Genomic DNA, 21,719 nt, shown 5'->3' with positions numbered 1-21,719 from the left:
TGACTGATAATAAAATATACAGTATACTATATACATGTAATAATATACTGTATGATGAATATGGAAGTAATTATTCCACAGTGCTACTCACCTATAGGCAGAAGCAGCTGCCAATGGAATGAACGTTTTCATACCCTCAGCCCTAATGATCACGGCAAACAAATTCCTGTGTGCGATAAGCCTGAAAATTGTTTTGCCTCCACGAGAGCTCACTCATCACCTCTGCACTCCACCAAAGACAGACGTTCAATAAATGTAAACAAACATTTGTGATAAAGGCTAATTTATACTAAGGCTATATATAACACTCATGTCAGAAAATCTAAACAATGATATGAATACCACAAAAATATATGAACACGTGTAAGTATAATAAGTGATGTCACTTCTTCTGAAGTAAAGCAAGTACTGTTTCCAAATGGCAGTAATATAATATTACATATTGTTTCTACGATGTAGGGTAGTACATATATTTTATTCTGATAAAACAGTATTTTATCATTTGGTATGATTTGGAAAATGTAGCAGATCAATATTTGACAAATATTGTCAATATTTAGGGGCAGTTTTATCAAGGGTCGAATTTTGAGTTGATGGGAGTTATTCTAAACTCCCATCAACTTGAAATTCGAATAAAAAAAGACCAACCAAATCTTATTAAAAAAATTCCAATTTTTGTAACTTCGGGTGAATAGGCTGTATTCGATAATTCAAATTCAATTCAGATTGTATTTGATCAAATTCGATTTGACGTTTTTTCCCAAAAAAACTTAGAATTTTCAAAGTCCACCAAACGACTATAAATTGTTTCTAGGAGGTCCCCCATAGGCTAAAACAGCAATTCGGCGGGTTTTAGATGGCGAATATTCGAAGTTACATTTTTAAAGAGACAGCACATGATAAATTTCGATATTCAAATTTTTTTCAAATTCAATTCGAATTTGGACTATTCTCTAGTCGAGTAAAAAAAAAACATCAAATTTAAATTTAAAAATTACATTTTTCAGTTCGACCCCATAGGATCAAACTGAAGTCATGTTAAAGTTAATTTGGAATTGAACTTAATTTGCAATAATGAATACAAGGATTTCAATAGCACTTTGATTTTAACCCTCTGTGATGAAGTATCCCCATGTGTAAACTCTTTTTACAATTGCAGTTTAGTAGAAGTTACTGGCCAGTGCAACTGTATCTAGCAATCCATTTAAAATTAAACACAACTTTTATTAGCTGAAATTCATAGTAAACTTTCAAAACACCTCCTGAAAAAAGGAACTGCAACGTCCTGAAGGATTCCTATCATCTTAGTTAGCCAAAAAAGTTATTGATCACTTTTGTGATTTCAAAAGCATTACCCTGTAACTTATAAGCATGTGTATAATACTGAATTCCAATGGTTATATATTATAAATGCATGTGCTGCACAAAGCTATCTTTTCTTTTATTTCTGAAATAATAATTTTTCTTTTATTTCTGAAATAATTAGACTTATCAAACAAAATAGGGGACATTTGCATGGCTGTAATTGACAATTTGCACATTGGTTGTTTTCGTCTTCTATCACATCAGGTATTTTTGTTTTGGAGCACAGATACCTGGTGTTTACTCCTCGCTGACTGCGTTAGTAAGCACTGTAATGGTGAGGGGCAGGAGAAGGGAGGCACATAGACGTCTCCCGCCCACACTGTGCCCTCAGAGAGCTGGGTTTATACCCAGGATCTTGAACCCGTTCGTGCCTTAGAGTGTGCACCTGGGGGTTCAGTAAATGACCCTACTGCCTATGTTAATGACTTGAAGTGCCTTGGTGGGGCAGCATTACATTTTAAGACTGAGAGTGTGGGATTTTAAGATTAAGAAATGAGGAGAGTGTTAATGAATCAAGAAATTTATCAAAGCAACTCTAACAACCAACTGCATTGTTACACCCAGAAAATGAACATGCTTTGCATTAATATGAATGCAGTGCTAGTAACTAGGTTTTTAGCAAGTCGCAAAAATTATTTTCTGGATTATCGTATGGAAAAGAATTTAACATTATTCATTAAACATTATTTTTTTTTTTTTTACCAAGTGGTAAACATCATTATGAATCATTAAAATATATATAAATCTTTTAAATAAGGGGGTTATTTACTAAACTCCAAATTTATCTGGTCGGGCTTTTTGGGGCAAAACTCAAATGTTTCTTTTTAAAACTCAAATTTTTTGAGATTTATGAAAGTCCGATGCTGCAAAAAACCTGAATCCGAAAATTCACCATCTCAGACCTGCTGAGGTTGTGTTTAAGTCAATAGCAGAGGTCCCTATTATTTGGAAGTTTCTGTGGTCTGCACTGGAATTAGCCTAAAAATTTGACCATTTTGGGCAAAAATCTTGAAAATAAAAAAAGTCATACCATTCCGGTTTTTGCTCGATTGTATTGAGTTTTTACCTGATCCGATTAAATCAAGCTTTTTCAATAAATAAATAAGTTAAAATCTGGGATGGGAGTTTGGCTGTGAATTATTTTATTTAAATAATGAGATAAATTCTGATTTTAGTAAATAACCCTCACACGTCATTCTCAAATTTGCCCTGATTTTAGCACGTATTTCACACCACAAAACAGTAAATCAGTCACATTAATAGTTTTCTATTTCTAAAAAAAAAAAAAGTAAATTACGGACATTTTTTACATATTTGAGTAATATTGGGCAGAGGAGATATTGACACTGCATAGAGCCACTTATTTTTCTCGTAATTGCATTTGCCTTTAAAGGAAAGGTCAAAAGGTTTGGATTCCAGCTGGTTTTTTTTCATGAGGAAGAACACTTTAGTTTTAACATCAGAACACAACATGTTTCATGACAACCCAAGGACTCTTTGATCCTCTGGCAAGTAAGATTTGAAAGAATGACAAGTTTGCATTTTCATTATGTCATTATACTTCATAGATTACTAGACAAGAATAACAAAATATTTCATTAAATACAAGTAGACTTTCTAAATATTATGTTTTCGTGTCTGGTTAATAGGTTGCTGATACTTATAAATCTGTCAGCATGAGGCTTTATTTGCCTTAACATCTACATTACTTATAATATTTGTTCTTGTAAAACTAATTGTTTAACTTGTTTCTATAGATGTGTTTTTTTTTCAAGTATAATAATTTTCCAGCTTGGCATAAAAATATCTAAAATATAAATATGGTTGTGTATGTTTTGAAGCTATCTAGCAGTGGAAAAATCTCCTTCTTGCCATATTTGGCTTTTCTAATGCTCTGTACAGTATCCAGTGTAACAGGATGAACTCTCTCCTTAGGACAAAATACCAAAGGACAATAGCGGTTCATTTTCAATTTTATGGAACTCAGTGCCGGGCTTAGTTAGAAGGGTGCCCAAGGCAACCCACCCTTGATCTTGGGGTGGGTTTGAGAGCTGCAAAAAAAGGTGGTATCCAACTATCAAGTACTCTGAACTAGGGGTAGGCAGGCAGAAGAAGTATATACTAGTCCCCACCTACCCTTTGCACCCTAGGCACCTGCCTCTTCCAACAACCCCTACTTACGCCCATGATTCCTAACTGAAAGACATAAACCTGCTGCTAAAATTGGTATTTAATTAAGAAACAACATGGCATCGTCATCGTTATTTCTGCCCATATAACATAATATTTTTAAAAGTGGTTTATTTTTAATGTGCACTAACGATTCTCACTTTAGCAGAGATGGTTATTTTGTGTAGCCACTTGCTTGAAAGATTTATTTGTCAAGCTTAGAGCAACTGCTGTGAACCTGTAGGACTGGAAACCTTCTTATGATGTTATATGAAATAACGACACAGGGTTAGATCTTCTATAACGAGAAATAAGCCAGCACCAATAGCGCACATACGGGGGAATGTAATAAAAGTCGGTAACGGAAAAACTATTCACAATGCCTTTGCGCGAATAAATTTTGCTTTGCGTGAATTTAATATAGCTTTTGTGAACACAGAAACTGTTTAGCAACCACTTGCGACAGTGGAAGACCGCTTGCGATTTTTTTAGTTTGCGTTAATGCGCAGTCAATGTAATAAAACTTCTTACTGAAAAAGTCATTATGTTTGCTCCAAAACATTACGACACCTTCAAGCACTTCTTAAGAGTGCGCAATTACAATTCACAATGCGCAATTACAATTCGCAATGCAATAACAGTTTAGGGAACAATATTACATTGTGAGATGTGGATTTTTATTATTATTTGTGCAAATTATTTTGCGACTTTAATTACATTCCCCCGATAGTACACTAAACATGAATTCCAATCGAATAACTTAAAGGGCATGTAAAGGCAAATATAATAAAATCCCATTTTTACTTTCTTTAATGAAAAAGAAACCTATCTCCAATATACTTTAATTAAAAAATGTGTACCGTTTTTACAAGAAACCTGACTGTATGCAGTGAAATTCTCCCTTCATTTACTGCTGTGGATAGGAATTGTCAGATGGTCCCTAACTGCTGAGCAGGGAAACAATCATACTTATGAACAGCAGGGGGAGCCCCCACCTTACTTCCCAGCCATGCAGAACTCAAGCAGCTTTGTTTATGACAATCCCTAAGCAGCCCAGACCACACTGAACATGTGCACAGTCTTAGTCTTGCAAAGATGTTTAACAAAGTTACAAGCTGGTGACCCCCTGTAGCCAACTTTGAAAGCATAAATTATTTGTTTGATTAGGCTTGTGGTGCAGTAAGTTCATGTTTATATTTAGTATACAAAATACAGCATTTCTAGCCTTATTTTATTTTAAACTTTACATTCCCTTTAAGTTGCTTGGTGGAAATTATTGGACTGGTGTTTTACACTCCTGTAACCTAGCACAACAACTAGTTTAGATTGTAATTAGCTAATATTTAATGTTATTATGAAGAGTCATGCATACTGTATATATGCATTAATATGTGACTTGTCTGTATTACATATAAGCAAGTGGTTCTTTTTCCCCCAGATTTTGCACCATTTTGGCACTGTCCCTGGGAAATGTAAAATTCTACTGTATTTTAGTCTATTTATATTAGTTAACTGTCATTTTTGGCTTCAGTATTACTACAGGGTAAGACTATTCAAATACAGGTATGAGATCCTTTATCAGGAAACCGATTATCCAGAAAGATTCAAATTACAGGATGGCCATCTCCCATAGACCCCTTTTTTTATCGAATAATTCCATTTTTTTAAATTATTATTCTCTGTAATAATAAAACAGTTGATAGTCCTTGATCCCAACTAAGATATAATTATTTCTTATTGGAGGAAAAACAATCCTATTGAGTTTATTTTATAGTGTGCAGAAATCCAAATTACAGAAAGACCCCTTACCCGGAAAACCCCAGGTCCAGAGCATTCGTGATAATAGATTCCATACCTGTACTACTTTTGCAGGCATCTCTCTTAATAAAGTAATGGGTCAGGTTTTTGTATTACTCACATGAGTAGCACGTGTGTTGTGGCAACAAATCTTTAACATGGTAAAAGCCCACCACAATCACTTTTTTGGAAGACTTTTAAAGAAATTTTGTTTGTGTAAAAACAGTTAATTGTCAGAAAATTTACAAACAGATATATTTGCCCCTTCCTATTTCTAAGCATGATACTACAGCATACTGTATGTGTAAATGCTAAATAGAGCAATGTTTATCAGATAAGTACATACCAGCATTCCTTCTAGGTTAGCTAGAAACAGCATTTATACAGACCGTCTATTTAAACTAATTGTAAAGAAGTGTCTCTCTGGTTCTGTTCTCTTTTAGGGTTGATTTACTTTAGACAACCGTGTGTATGTTCCCCTTTAAGTAACCCTAAGCTATAATGGCTAAAAACAATGTACTGTCAATTCTAATTACACAGTCTGATTATATCCTGTCACCAGTGCAATCAGTGTCACAATAATCAGGCCACATTTTTTTTATTTGTTCACTGTAACATCACCTGAAAAAGAAACATCAATCCAGATGGTACCCTTGTGGGCTCCCAGATGTGTACAATCAGTCCCAGTTAGTTAAACCAGGGATTCTTATTTGTTATTCTTCTCCAATTGCAGAAGAAATATATATACATACCGGTATGGGACCTGTTATCCAGAATGCTCGGGACTTGTGGTTTTCTGGATAACAGATCTTTCTGTAATTTGGATCTTCATACCTTATGTCTACTAGAAAACCATGTAAACATGAACCCAATAGGCTAGTTTAGCCTTCAATAAGGATTTCTTACATGTTCGTTTGTACAAGGTACTGTTTTATTAGTAGATAATTTTTAAAAATTTGGATTATCTGGACAAAATGGAGTCTACAGGAGAGTTTCTGGATAATAGGTTTTCCGCATAACAGATCCTATACATATATATACAGGTATAGGATCCCTTATCCGAAAACCCGATATCCAGAAAGCTCAGAATTACGGAATGGCTGTCTCCCATAGACTCCATTTTATCCAAATAATCCAAATTTTTCAAAATGATTTCCTTTTTCTCTGTAATAATAAAACAGTAGCTTGTACTTGATCCCAACTAAGATATAATTAATCCTTATTGGAAGCAAAACTAGCCTATTGGGTTTATTTAATGTTTAAATGAATTTATAGTAGACTTAAGGCATGAAGACCCAAATTACAGAAAGATCCATTATCCGGAAAACCCCAGGTCCCGAGCATTTTGGATAACAGGTCCCATACCTGTATATATATATATAAATATATACTAGGGATGTGCCGAATCCATGACTTGGTTCGGGATTCGGCCAGGATTCAGCATTTTTTGCAGGATTCAGCCTTTTTCTACTGAATCCTTCTTCCCAGCTGAACTGAATCCGAATCCTAATTTGCATATGCAAATTAGGGGCAGGAGGGGAATCACGTGACTTTTTGTCACAAAACAAGGAAGTAAAAAATGTTCCCCTTCTATCCCATATGCAAATTAGGATTGGGATTTGGAAATATATATATATATATATATATATATATATATATATATATATATATATATATATATATATAAAGTCTATAGTGGTGCACTCGCGATATAGGCAACCGCCTGGGTGCTGGTTATAGCATAGCATAACAATCCAAGAATAAAACCGCACTCCAAGGTCTTGAAATAGTGAAAAAAAGTGGAAAATAAATTTTCCACTTTTTTTCACTATTTCAAGACCTTGGAGTGCGGTTTTATTCTTAGGTTATATATATATATATATATATATATATATATATATATATATATATATATATATATATATGGAATATTTTTGCTTTATGCTCCTTTACTCAGCTTGCAAGTTCAACTGCTTCATTTAAATTCATTTCTAACATATAAAATATTCAATTTTATTTATAAAATATTTATTTATAAAATATTCAATATGTAAGAGATCCAACTTTTCAGATATATTACCTTGGTAGCCACACCACATGACAATATGTGCTGCTACATTCTCTGGGATGGCAGTTGTTTATAGAATGTATCAATGTACATGATATAAGTAATGATTTATTTCAAATTCTTGCCTGTACATTATGCAATAATATGGCAAATTTAGATTCTTTTTAGACTGATTCTTTGCCAGAAAAGTAAATTCTGCATGGTATTAGAAGTTCAGTAAGCACAAGTAAAAGGGATTTATGGGGTGCATAATTTCCTTTATAATGGAATATCTTAGGACAAAACTAGCAGGGCATTTCAATTTATCTTCTACTTTAGAAGCTGTTTGCATGAGGGATATTTACTGCAGAAGAGACCACCACATCATTAAATTCAAATGTCTAGTGAGATGCAGAATAAAAGAATTAATAATCAACTAAATTAAGAGAGTGTATTATTATTAGGATTAAATTAAAAAGTGAATCTATGTGGCAATTCTACCTTTTCTGCTGAGACATTTCTTGTTATCACAGGTCAACACATCACAAACTCCCCATATGTTCTATTTTCTATTAATTATACAGCTTACTGTATCACTGCCACATAAATGCAAAAAAAGTGAATTATTACACATGCTTTATACTGACATTTTCTTCCAAACATATTTTAGACAGATCATAAATCAGACATCAGAGATAATTTAGTCTTGTTCAACTAAAATGTATGTGCGTGTATGTATTTTCTAGTAGATTATTTAATAAACTCAGAATGCGAAAATCCCAAAAAATTTGTGATAAAATCTGACGTTTAAAAAAAATCACAAATTTTTCAGAATTTATTAAACCCAGAGGATGGAAAAGTCAGAATCAGAAAATCCAGCATCTCAGACCTGTCAAGGTTGTATGTCAATGGGAGAAGTCCCAAAGATTTTTTGATGTGCGCTGGGTTTCGTGCAATACCCCATAATTTTTGGACAAAAAGCAGAAGAAATCTGAGTTTTCTGGTGAAAAATCAAAAGAAACTGTGAAAATCCAATTTTTTTCCCGCAAAGCTAATTTTCGAGAAAATGTAATAATAAATAAGCATAAAAAACCCAAGCGGATTTGATCGGAGTTTTCAGGCAAAAATCATAAAAAATCTGAGTTTTCAGGTGAAAAATCCGAAAAAATTGGAGTCTTAGGTTGAAAAATCAGAAAATAACGCGGAAAAGGCAAAGCACATTTTTGGAAAAATGTTATAATAAATAAGCGTTAAAAAACGGATTTGATCGGAGTTTGTAGCAGAAAATGTTGAGATAAAATCAGACTTTGATAAATAACCCCCTTAAAGTATGAAGATCCAAATTACGGAAAGATCTGTTTGTTAGCCAGAAAACCCCAGGTATTCTGGATAACAGGTCCCATACCTGTATAACAGAAGTCCCTACCCTGTAGAGCTTACATATAAAATTAATAAATACAGGAACAGATGGGAGAACAAATGAGAACAATGGTTTGGACATTGAAGGATCATTTTGTTGCCCATCCCATCAATGAAACCTATGAAAGACAGAGGCCCTTTCAGTTAAATTGTAGACTATGTTGGCATGTAGGCCAGCTATGCTGTCCTATGGCACAGGTTAATAGTGGATAACAGATAACACAGCAGTTTTACTGGTGCAGTGCAACAATGCATTATATTTCTATTACTTTAAAACAATTAAATTTTTTGATCCTTTAAAGAATCCACCAACTGGTACACCACTATACTACCAGATCAGCATGAAGTGGCTCAGCTTGGGCAGTGACCAATGCAACATCAAAAAAAAAAACCCAGAAAGTTGCACGTAAAAAAAACGCCCATAGACTCCTATGCATTTGGCTACAAAAAATTTGCTGCGTCAAAAAAGTCTCTGAATCAAAACAGACTTGCGACAAAAAAAATATTGTTTAGAATTGTCCAATTTACCACTTATTTGATATGGCACCCTATATCTAATTGTGTATTGACTCAATCAGGCTGAATATGAATGTGTTAGGAGTAATCTACTAAGCTTTTTGATAAACAGGTATCGGATCTGTTATCCGGGAACCCATTATCCAGAAAGATCTGAATTACAGAAAGGCCATTTCCCATAGATTCCATTTTTATCAAATAATTAAAAAATTTTAAATTGATTTTTTTTTGTAATTATGAAACAGTACACTGTATTTGATCCCAACTGAGAATGATGAATCCTTCTAGGACTCTATTGGATTTATTTAGGGGCCCATTCACTAAGTTCGAGTGAAGGAATAGAGGAAAAAAACGTCGAATTTCGAAGTGTTTTTTTGGCTACTTCGACCATCGAATGGGCTACTTCGACCTTCGACTACGACTTCGAATGGAACAGTTCGAACTAAAAATCTTTAGACTATTCGACCATTCGATAGTCGAAGTACTGTCTCTTTAAAAAAAACTTCGACCCCCTAGTTCGCCACCTAAAAGCTACCGAGGCCAATGTTAGCCTATGGGGAAGGTCCCCATAGGCTTTCCAAGTTTTTTCTGATCGAAGGATAATCCTTCGACCAATGGATTAAAATCCTTCGAATCGTTTGATTCGAAGGATTTAATCGTTCTATCGAACGATTATTCCTTCGATCGAACGAATTGCGCAAAATCCTTCGACTTCGATATTCGAAGTTGAAGGATTTTAATTCGCCAGTCGAATATCAAGGGTTAATTAACCCTCGATATCCGACCCTTAATACATGTGCCCCTTAATGTTTAAATACATTTTTTGTAGAAGTGACGTATGGAGATCCAAATTGCAGAAAGTTCCCTTATCTGGAAAACCCCAAGTCCCAAGCATTCTGGATAATAAATCCCATACCTGTAAAGGGTATAAGTAACATTTTAAAATAATACTGAGGGCAGGGTCGGACTGGAAGTTGTGGGGCCCACCGGGGCTAATGCCCCAGGGCCCCCCTTCGGCCGCCGCTGCCGCTCCAGAGTGCTTCAGGGGACTAGTGCGCATGCGCGCGGTGCCGCGTTTGTGCGCACGCGCGCAGCGCTACCTTTTTGCGCATGCGCAGATATTTTACTCTACCGCGACCCCGAACAAAGTGGGGTCGCGCCGCCCCACTAAGTAGTGGATCTGGGCCGGCGGGGCCCACAAGAGCCCGGGGCCCACCGGGGTTTTTCCCGGTGTCCCGCCGGCCCAGTCCGACACTGACTGAGGGGCATATTTATCAAGGGTCAAATCTCGAAGTTTTTTGAATTTGAAATTCAACCCTTGATAAATATACCCCTCAGTATTGTGTTAAAACATTACTTATACCTTGTACAGGTATGGGAATTCAAAAAGACCAACCAAAATTAAGTCAAAGTTTTTTTTTTTGGGCAATAGGTCAGTTTTCGATCTAATAGGTCCATATTCGGCTGAATTAGAATCATAGGTTTGAAATATTTTATTTGATTTTCACATTAAACAAATAGAATCAATAGACAGCAAATATTATGCAGAAGAAGAGAGAACGGTACAGTCGACTAAGAATCATAGGAATCGAAGGAATAGCGCATTAGATCGAATTCGATTCAGAGTTTTCCCCCCAAAAAACGTAGATTTTTCAAAGTCCACTAATTGACTCCAAATAGGTTCTAGGAGGTCCCACATAGGCTAAAACAGCAATTCGGCAGGTTTTAGGTGGAGAATGGTCGAAGTCGATTTTTTTTAAATTCGAATTGAATTTGGACTAATCACCATCATTTCTTAAATCTTACATTTATCCACTGGATCAGTCAATTAAGGAATTTCACAACTATAATAACTGTCCTTTAAAGAAATTATTTCTCTGCTGGGGCTTACGCTCCCCTATTCACAAAGGACAATGTATTTGCCCCTGCCTCCTGAATTGTTCTAGCAGTAAAAAGGCTTATAATTCCCTGCTCTAACCTTAAATATATTTACATAATTTACTATTTTTTTATTATTTTGAAGGTGATTTTCTTTTGTTTGAGAGGAAATCTCTCTTTTTTTACAAGGTTTTTATCATTAGTCAGACCCCTCAACCCTTTATTTTAATTTCTAATGAACTGTTTCTTCACACATGAAAACTTGTACAATATACAGAATCTTGTGAGAATAACAGAATAGATTACATTCCCAACATTCGTTCTAAAGTTAACATTTGTAATCTGTGGATGATTAAACATTTACATTTTATATATTATAACCACATTGATCCAAACAATTATGCAAAACCTGCAGATTTTATCTTATGGTTTCTGTTTGGATCTACTCTTGTTTAGTTCATGTGTGTTTTTTTTTCTGAACTTTTTATTTTTAACTAGTCGCATGTGTTTGTGTGTGTTGACACAATTGTGCATCTCATATTCCAAGGTATAGAGTAGTTTAAATCAGTGGTTCACAGTAACCAAGACAGATTTTTTGGTGGATTTTATTGGGAGCATTATATGGTACAATTGTTGACTTGTTATAGTTAAATTAAAAGGCGTAAAATCTCCCATTTGATAAATATAAGACCAAACAATTTAACATCTTCCTTCAATCAATATTAACCATTTCTTTGTTCTCTGCTACTTTCCACCACATTACACAATCCGTCTATTAGACAGTTACTTATATGGCTCAGCTTTCCAGGAAAGTTATATTCGTAGGCTTCTGCCACACATGGCTTCTTCTGTGCTGGTGCAGAAATCACCAATTCAGAACCCTACACTCATCTATTAAGATTTTGCCACATGTAGTGCTTGTGTTATTGGACCTTTGGACCTGGACCTGGGCAGTAACCGAAAGCAACAAATCAAAGATATATATGGGTAAGACAACTTATTTCTACCATACAGCTTTGTAATATAGATACTATTTAATGAATTTTGTATTTAATGGTGTATACAGTGGGCCCTAAAGTGTATAATGGAAGATTTTCTTGGGAAAAAGGCAGCAGAACTACAAGGATCAATGGGCTATACTGTTACTGCCAAAGAAGGGTTTGTAAAACTCCAGTTCACTAGTTTTTGTTCTTACCTTCCCATGCATTAGTCAGGTGCAGAAATCCACATGGTGTTTTCTTTAGTGCCTAAAAGGCCATTCAATTTTCATGCAGCCAAGTGGACCTTCTGAAGTAACTTCTGCATGGATTTTAGAATGGGCGGATGCAATCAGTCTATTTGTCATACAGAGTGCAAAGGCAAGTGCAAAGGTGGCTTTTGTGTAGTACACCCGTAGGTGGGCCTGAGAAGTGTGACTAAGTGCGCACTGCTTGCCAAGTACCTCTGAAACTCCAGGTGCCTGGGAACTCCCATTAATTCCCGAACCCTATATTACCTCTTTGGTCTGTGCAGAGGGTTTCAACCAAATGGTTCAGAAGGGACCACCTGACCATTAAACCTTGAATAATTAATCTGGATCACACAATTCCTTGCAGCAATAAACTTTTTATTAAGGTTCAACAACTTAAGGGCAGAGACACAAGGAAACTTCTGGTGACTTCGGAAAACAAATAGCTCCGAGTGCCATACCGACGGCGATTTAGATTCTAGCCGGCAGGAAGGCTTTTTGGGGAGATTAGTCACCCGAAGAAGAGGCGATTTGTCACCGGCGACTAAATCTCCCTGAATCTTCATGTGTGTCTCTGCCCTAATACTGATAAATCAGTAGTCACTCATTTGAGGCATATCAACTTAGTTTAGAACATCTCTTCCCAGAAGTAAAAGTTATCACACTCGTGTGTACTTATTCCTCCCTGGGAGTGTTGCATTGTGTCTGTGATCCCACGGCCAGTGTAGGTGATCCTTAATTTGGGTGCTTGTATCTCGGCACACCATTTGGTTGTCAACTCACCCACTCCAGTCCCTATCCTATCTGGTAAATTCAGCGGGATCCTAACCCCTCTATTTCTTCTCGTTGGAGCAAAGGGCTGCTCAACTACCTTCCCTAAGCCTCCCTTTCACTTCTAGAGCCACTAAACTCTAACCCAAGCTTGGATTTGGACCTGTATCGACCTCCCAAGTGAGGTTTTGTCCCACATGGTCCCACATGGTGCTCTACCCTTTCATACTGAAACACACTGCCACCTACTAGATATTTCTTAGGCGAGTATGGAATTTTACTTAACCCCAGAAAAAGGAAATAATTTTCTTGGTGAATTTTCATGGTTATTTTAGACACCTAGCGTGTCTAAAATAACCAATAACTGCTTGACTGAACCACCCTAAAGTCTCAGGGTCTCTACATTTTTCTCTTTTTATCCCTTTATTGGTCTAATATGGCCATGATTTAACATCTGATAGAACATTAAGAGATACCACTGGACTATAATTCGTTTGTTAGGACAGAAAATCTAGTCTTTTGGTGAGTGCAGTCAGCAAATGATTCCACCTGCATCATTAAAGACATGCCTGTCCAAGTGAGGGTGACTTGCACAACATTTATACCACCTGTAAACTACCTTCTTCAATAAATTACTTGCGCTTACACACGTAATAAGCAACTTGTCCTGTACTTTTTTTTTATATCCATTTAACACATCTGGAAATGTACCCATTTTTAATGTTTTAGTTCTGATAGCTAGATCGTATTGTGGAAATAAAAGGCTGATTGCTAGTTTGACTCCTTTCCAAAGTTCAGATTTAAGAGTGTTTGCAAATCCTAGGATTCAGCTCAGTAATACTGAAAGGATTTGACCAATTTAGTGAGAATGAATAAAATAGCACTTCAGTGCAGACCAGAGACAAAGTCCTTTCTCTGCTAAACATTGCTTGTATGGTATCTTACATAATGAAACCACAACTCCCAAAAGTGTCAGGGATGCAGCTGTTTTATTAGGTATAAACTTCAACTACACACATCCTAAATCCTCACTATCTGGAAGATTTTAGTACACTTATAAGTATTAATGTTCTTTTCTGTGAGTCACCTAACTTAATAGGTTACACCTGTAAAAGAGTTACATTTTAGTTTTTTTCATTAGAACATGATAAACGGTGTTAAATTTCGTGAAGTGTTGAGAACGTTTGTCTGAATGGATTGCATTAGTCATATCAAAAATTGGATTTTTTTGGGGGGTCAGGTATAGATACAAGATCAAAATATCAAAGCCATCTAACTTTATCTGATCCAATTTAACATTACAGCATGGAGGATCAACTTTAGTATCATTCCACCAAATCTTGTTCTTTTGCATACTGTTGAGTGGCACAATGTGTGGCTCCGATAAACTCCTACTCACTAAATAGAAGTCTCTCATGTTGTTCAGCCTTAAAGGAATAGTTCAGTGTAAAAGTAAAAACTGGGTAAATAGATAGGCTGTGCAAAATATATAATGTTTATAATATAGTTAGTTAGACAAAAATGTAATCTATAAAGGCTGGAGTGACCGGATGTTTAACATAATAGCCAGAGCACTACTTCCTGCTTTGCAGCTCTCTAACTCTGAGTTAGTCAGCGACTTAAAGGGGGGCCACATGGTATAACTATTCAGTAAGTTTGCAATTGATCCTCACCATTCAGCTCAGATTCAAGAGCAACAGTTATGACCCAAGTGCCCCCCCCTCAAGTCATTGATTGGTTACTGCTTGGTAACCAGGGTAACCAAGAGAGCTAAAAATCAGGAAGTAGTGTTCTGGCTATTATGTTAGACATCCAGCCTTTATACATTACATTTTTGCATAACTAACTATATTAGAAACATTTTTTATTTAGCACAGAGCCTATCTATTTACCCAGTTTTTGTTTTTATACTGAATGATTCCTTTAAGGGTTTGCAGCATAATAACAGTATGCTGAATGCCAAAGTCTCTCCAAACTGGCAAAGTTGCATAGCTGGTGCACTTGGTAACATTGTTGGGGTTCTCCATCCATAATTCTGAAGTGGTAGAGTTTTCTCTAAACTATATTGAAATGTACAGTGCCACTGTATTCTGCTTTCAAATAGGCTGGGCATTGAAGTTGTATACAGTAGAACCCCCATTTTACATTTTTCAGGGGACCAGAAAAAAATGGTGTAAAATCCAGGAAAATGTAAAATTAGGGAAATGTATTATGCATGATATATAGGTGGAACCACAAAACTACAATGTAAATTGAAGGAAAACTTAAAATCAGCGTATATAAAATTGAGGTTCAACTGTATATTTATATTTATTTACCTTTTATTCATATCTATCTGTTATCTTTATAATAGACTGCTAACAAATCTGATTTCTTCAAACGTTCCACCTAAATTGGAAAGCTAAAGTGATTCATTTCAACTGTATGATATTGTACATAGTTTACAAAAGCTTGATTGACTTCTGGATTGAATTTTCAGTTTAAATGTCATCCAACATAAAAAAAACTGATAAAAATCACTTGTGTAAACTACCCATAAAACAATCAAACCACACAATTTTAAATTTTACAGAGAAAAAGATAAAAATGTTTTTCTTAGGAAGCAAACTTTCTGAAATCCTATCTAATAAAAATACGAATATAAAAATTAGACGGAAAAGATTGTAGGATAAGAATTTGTGTAGATGGTAAACCATACTCAATCCACTGCTTTTTCTCATTTCGAGTGGAACAGACATCTGAGCAGGGTTACTGACTAACCAAACTTCTGCATTCAGCTCAAAAAGCTAAATTTAAAATAAGTATTGGGTTATGGGAACTTCTTTTGGCTCCATTACACCACTACATTTATCTGAAAGCAAGTTATTCATCTTGTTTATTTGTTTCATTTGTATTATGATGTTAGGTGTTGTTAGAGGGATTGACTATTGATGTAGATATTATTATAACCATTGCAGCAATGTTTTTTTCAATGAAAATTTACATACAGGTATGGGATCCTTTATACGGAAACCTGTTATCCTGAAAGCTCCGAATTACAGAAAGGCCATCCCCCTTAGACTCCATTATAATCAAATAATCCACACTTTTAAAAATGATTTCCTTTTTCTGTGTAATAATAAAACAGTTGCTTGTACTTGATCCAAACTAATATATAATTACTCCTTATTGGAAGCAAAACCAGCCTATTGGGTTTATTTAATGTTTACATGATTTTCTAGTAGACTTAAGGTATGAAGATTTAAATCCCGGAAAGATCTATTATCCAGAAAACCCCTAGTCCTGAGCATTCTGGATAGCAGGTCCCATGCCTGTATTAAACTTTTAAGTCATCTGCTTTACTGCATGCAACTCAACCCACACGACATCAACCCTGTGATGGATGATGTTGAATATTTAACTATTTGGATAAACCTGTAACTAATAGGTCTTTAGAAACTGTCAAGTGATCATTTGTAATTTCTAAAGAGCCGGAGTCATTGAAAATATAAATAAAATATACACATAAAAGATTATGGAACAGATTAAGCAAAGGTTGAATTATTTTTCCTGGTAAAGACGCTGACACTGTAAAGACTGAATTTTTGAACTTCGGAAACGTTTTAGACATTTTGAAAACCTTTCCTCACAGTCTGAAACTTTAGCAATGTATATCCTCATTTCTCCCATTTTATTGAATTCAGTGGGTTTTGTGCATTTTTTATAACAAGTTCCCAGTTTGGTCATGGCCCCCTTTAGCTCACAAAAAAAGGTACAGGTAGGCCAGGATTTGTGCGAAGGCCACAAAGGCCCAGGCCTAGGACAGCAACATTTGATCCTAATTTGTTTGGAAACACTGGGGATGTGCAGGAGATTTACAGCTCTTTAAATCTCCTGTGTGCCTAATCCCCAGTGCTCCAGTGGAAATCTGCGCATGTGTGTATGTGCTCTCATGCAGGCTGGGTGGGCCCAAGGACGGTCACAGGATCCTCTGGCCTAGGGGCGCCCAAATCATGAATCTGGCCATGGAGATAAGGAAACTGCTGTTTCAGCTATTCATTTATAATTCCGAGAATATCTAAGATAACTAAGGGGCAGATTTATCAAAGGTCGAGGTGAAGTTTTGAATTGAAAAACTTAGAATTTCAAGCTATTTTTTGTGTACTTCGACTAGGGAATAGTCCAACTTCGATTCGAATTTGAAAAAACTTCGAAATTCGAAGGTACTGCCTCTTAAAACTTCGACTTTGACCATTCGCCACCTAAAAGCTGCCGAAGTGCTGTTTTAGCCTATGGGGGACCTCCTAGAACCTGTATGGAGGCAATTGGGGGAGTTTGGGAGATCGAAGGTCGAAGTTAAAAAAAACTTTGAATCGAAGTAGATCGAAGTACGATCATAGTACGAATTCGGCCCAGTTCGACTCCAAAAAACTTCGACCTCCATTCGGTTGGTCTTTTTGAATTCTAAGTTTTTTAACCTTTGATAAATATGCCCCTAAGGGTTCCTTCCAGATCTCATCCTGAATGACATTAAACTAGGTTAGCTGGGTATTTAAAAGAACAAATAGAATTTTTCCACAAATGTCACCATAACAGTTCTTCAGGCTGGACATAAATGCCACTGTTACCTCTCCACAGAAGCTCCACATTTTAGGAACCACATTTATACAGTGTATTATCTTTTGGTCTTTCAGCTGCCATGGGGGTTTATAATTTATTTGCAGGAGGGTATCAGTCCTCTGAAGAGGGCTGGCCTTCCAACTGGAAGTAAAAATACTATGTACAGGTATGAGACCTGTTATCCAAAATGCTTGGGAACTGGGGGTTTCCGGATAACGGATCTTTCCGTAATTTGGGTCTTCATGCCTTAAGTCTACTAGAAATCCATTTAAACTTTAAATAAACCCAATAGGCTGGTTTTGCTTCCAATAAGGATTAATTCTATCTTAGTTGGGATCAAGTACAAGGTACTGTTGTATTATTACAGAGAAAAAGAATATAATTTTTAAAAATTTGGATTATTTGGATAAAATGGAGTCTATGGGAGACAACCGTTCCGTAATTCTGAGTTTTCTGGATATTGGGTTTCCGGTTAAGGGATCCTATACCTGTATTAGATATTCAAGCCACTAAGTAAAAACTTTGAAAATAGTGGTCTGGTGGTGTACTGCTTGTCCTATTGGTTGTAAATAAATGGATATTATGCTTGATATTCTAAGCATATGGTAACTTAAAATAATAAATGCGTCAGTACTATGAGACATTAACTTTCACATGCATGCATGTTTTTTATAATGACTGTAATAAACAGATGATAAAGCATCCGTATTTCTTATTCATTTGCTTCAAAAAACCTTGTGTATGAAAGAATTGTTCTAAGTTCCATAAAAGGCATAACTTTTCAGGGCACTTTGCTCTGCCAGACATGATTTTCCTTCGCAAAGAATCCTAGAATTACTACTTATTCCTGGAAGGCTGAAGCACAAGCCAAAATTTTGAAATTTGTAGTGTAACTTCCCAGCAAACTGTAGCTCAATGAAAGGTCAAGCTTGGGGATTATTATGTATGCATGAGTTATTATATATATATATATATATATATATATATATATATATATATATATATATATATATATATATATATATATATATATATATATATATATATATAAAATAACTCATGCATACATAATAATACACAGTCATTTAAACTTAACCCAGGTACTATATTGGATAGAAAAATGCAGATATAGATGCACTTCTTAAAAAATCTCTTAAAAAAAACATGACTTTTATTTATCATAATTAAAAGGAAAACAGGCCGAAGTTTCAGTCCACATCAAGGACCTTTCTCAAGACACCATTTATCAATAAAAACCACATATAAAAACAGTCACCAGTCAGTGTGCAGCATCAGCCCAAATTGTGACATCAGAGATCCCACCCATCAGTGCTGCAAAGGGGAACCTTGCCACCATAGGTGACACATGAGTGTTATCTTTAAAAACAAAATAAGATAACAGGATACATTGTAATAAACCCACACAAAGGAAACCTTGTTGCTAACTACAATTATAACAAGAATATTCCCATTTCAAAAAACATAAGAAAGAGCAGTGCTCATTCAGACCATATGTGGACAATGTGTTTATTTTTTCATCCAAAAAACATCTCCGCAATAATAACTTAGCACGATAACCCCCATGATTCAGTGGGGGTATATGGTCAATAGCAATGTATTTAAAGGCCGGGAGTCTATGTCTTGATTCCAAAAAATGTTTAGCAACAGGTTTGGATGTTTTCCCATCCCTAGATGCCGTGCTTATTGCCGAATGGTATCCATCCATTCTAATTCTAAGGGTTAGGTCTGTTTTTCCCACATAGGAAAGGCCGCATAGACACATTACTAAATGAATCATTTGCGCTGTAGAACAGGTGATTAGTGATGGGAGAATTTCTCCAGTTTCGCTGTGCCGTGAAATCTGAAAAATTCATGAAAAAATCATGAAAAAAAAATTGATGCCCACGTCCAATTTTGGACGCACGTCCGAAAAGTCGATTGCGACAATTTTGACACTGGCGTTAAAGCCAATGGGTGTCAGAATAGTGTTGCAGCAGAGCACTGCTGAAACTCCAGGTGCAATGGACTTAGTTGCTGCAGGCTTACATACAAAGAACATCCCAAAAAGGCCTGCACAGCTATATGTATCTGTTACCCGAGAACGTTATCAAGAAAGCTCTGAATTACAGGAAGGCCTTCTCCCGTAGAGTCAATTTTAAAATTGTCATTTTTGAAAATGATTTCCTTTTTCTCTGTAACAATAAAACAATAACTTGTGCTTGATGGTAACTAAGCTGCATGAATCCATATTGGTGCCAAAGCAATGCTATTGGGTTTATTTTATTTTCATGGAGATCCAAACTGCAGAAAGATCTTTTATCTGGAAAACCGCAGGTCTTGAGCATTCTGGATAATAGATCATATACCTACAATGTATAGAAAAACCATGGAGGAGCACTCCAAGCTTGTAAATAGAATGATATAGTACCGCACTCATCAGGAATACGTGTGAAAAATTAAAATTTATTGAAAAAAAATATGCATGTATGTATGTATGTATATATATATATATATATATATATATATATATATATATATAAATATATATATATACAGCGCTCCTAAAAAAGGGTATCTGACCAAATAAAACCCAGATATGTGTTGTTGTAAAAGAAAAAAATATATAAAAGACAAATGACTGCTCCGTGACCATCCCCTTCAGCTTGAAATACATGCCACTATCTCAGGTAATGCTGACTTTCTTTTTCTCCATAGTAATAAAACTTAGATCTACTAAAAATAATATAAACATGAATTAAAACCAACAGGATTGTTTTACCTCCAATAAGGATTAATTATATCTTCGTTGGAATCAAGTACAAGGTACTGTTTTAATATTACAGACAAAAAGGAAATTATTTGTAAACATTAGATTTGCTTAAAATGAAGTCTATGGGAGATGGCCTTCCCATAATTTGGAGCTTTAGGGCAAGGGTACACGGGCGGATTCGGGGAGATTTAGTCGCCTGGCGACTAATCACCTCTTCTTCGGGGCGACAATCTCCCCGAACTTCCTTCCCCCTGCCTTCCACCTGCTGTAATGAAAAATCACCTGCACCAATGAACTTGTGGCGCTTCGATTTCCGAAGTCGCCCAAAGTTTCCTCACGAGGAAACTTCGGGCGACTTCAGAAATTGAAGTGCCGCGAGTGCCATTGCGCTGGCATTTTCTCATTATAGCAGGCAGAAGGCAGTTTGGGGAGATTGTCGCCTGGAAGAAGAGCCGATTAGTCGCCTGGAAGAAGAGGCGATTAGTAGCCAGGCAACTAAATTTCCCCGAATCTGCCCGTGTGCCCCTGCCCTTATGTATAACGGGTTTCTGGATAATGGATAATATACATGCCAACAGCTATATGCTGTTGACAGAAAGATAGATACTCTTAAACACAATAACTAGTTCAATCTAAATACTTAGGGGGCATAATTACCAAGGATCAAATTTCGAATTGAAAAACTTTGAAATTCGAATTCAAAAACACCAACTGAAATTAAGTCAAAGTCTTTTTTGGTCGAATAGGTCCATTTTCGATCGAATAGGTCCGTATTTGGCCAAATTTGAATCGTACGAATCGAAGGAATAGCGTATTCAATCGAATTTAATTCGACGTTTTCCCCGAAAAAAACCATTGATTTTTCAAAGTCCACCAATTGACTCTAGAAGGTCCCCAATAGTCTAAAACAGCAATTCGGCAGGTTTTACTGTAGATGGTAAATGGTCAAAGTCGAATTTTTAAAGAGACAGTACATGATCAATTTTGATATTTGAATTTTCAATTTTTTTTCAAATTCTAATTGAATTTGGACTATTCCCTAGTCATAGTACACAAAAAATTGCTCGAAATTAGAATTTTTTTCAATCGAAAATTCACCTCGACCTTTGATAAATCTGCCCCTTTAATTCACTTTATTTGTGGCTGAATCTCTAAACTTT

The 21,719-nt window shown here is 35.7% G+C and overlaps 1 protein-coding gene across 1 annotated transcript in view; it reads left to right on the top strand.

Moving 5' to 3' along the window:
* hpse2.L (heparanase 2 (inactive) L homeolog) overlaps positions 1 to 21,719 on the top strand; it is a 166,840-nt gene that overhangs the window by 17,324 nt on the left and 127,797 nt on the right. The gene's annotated exons all lie outside the window — the stretch shown is intronic.

The sequence above is a fragment of the Xenopus laevis genome, chromosome 7L, assembly GCF_017654675.1.
Source record: "Xenopus laevis strain J_2021 chromosome 7L, Xenopus_laevis_v10.1, whole genome shotgun sequence".
NCBI classification, from domain to species: Eukaryota; Metazoa; Chordata; class Amphibia; order Anura; family Pipidae; genus Xenopus; species Xenopus laevis.
The sequence above is the reverse complement of the archived record's forward strand: the minus strand, read 5'-3'. Positions and strand labels throughout refer to the sequence as shown.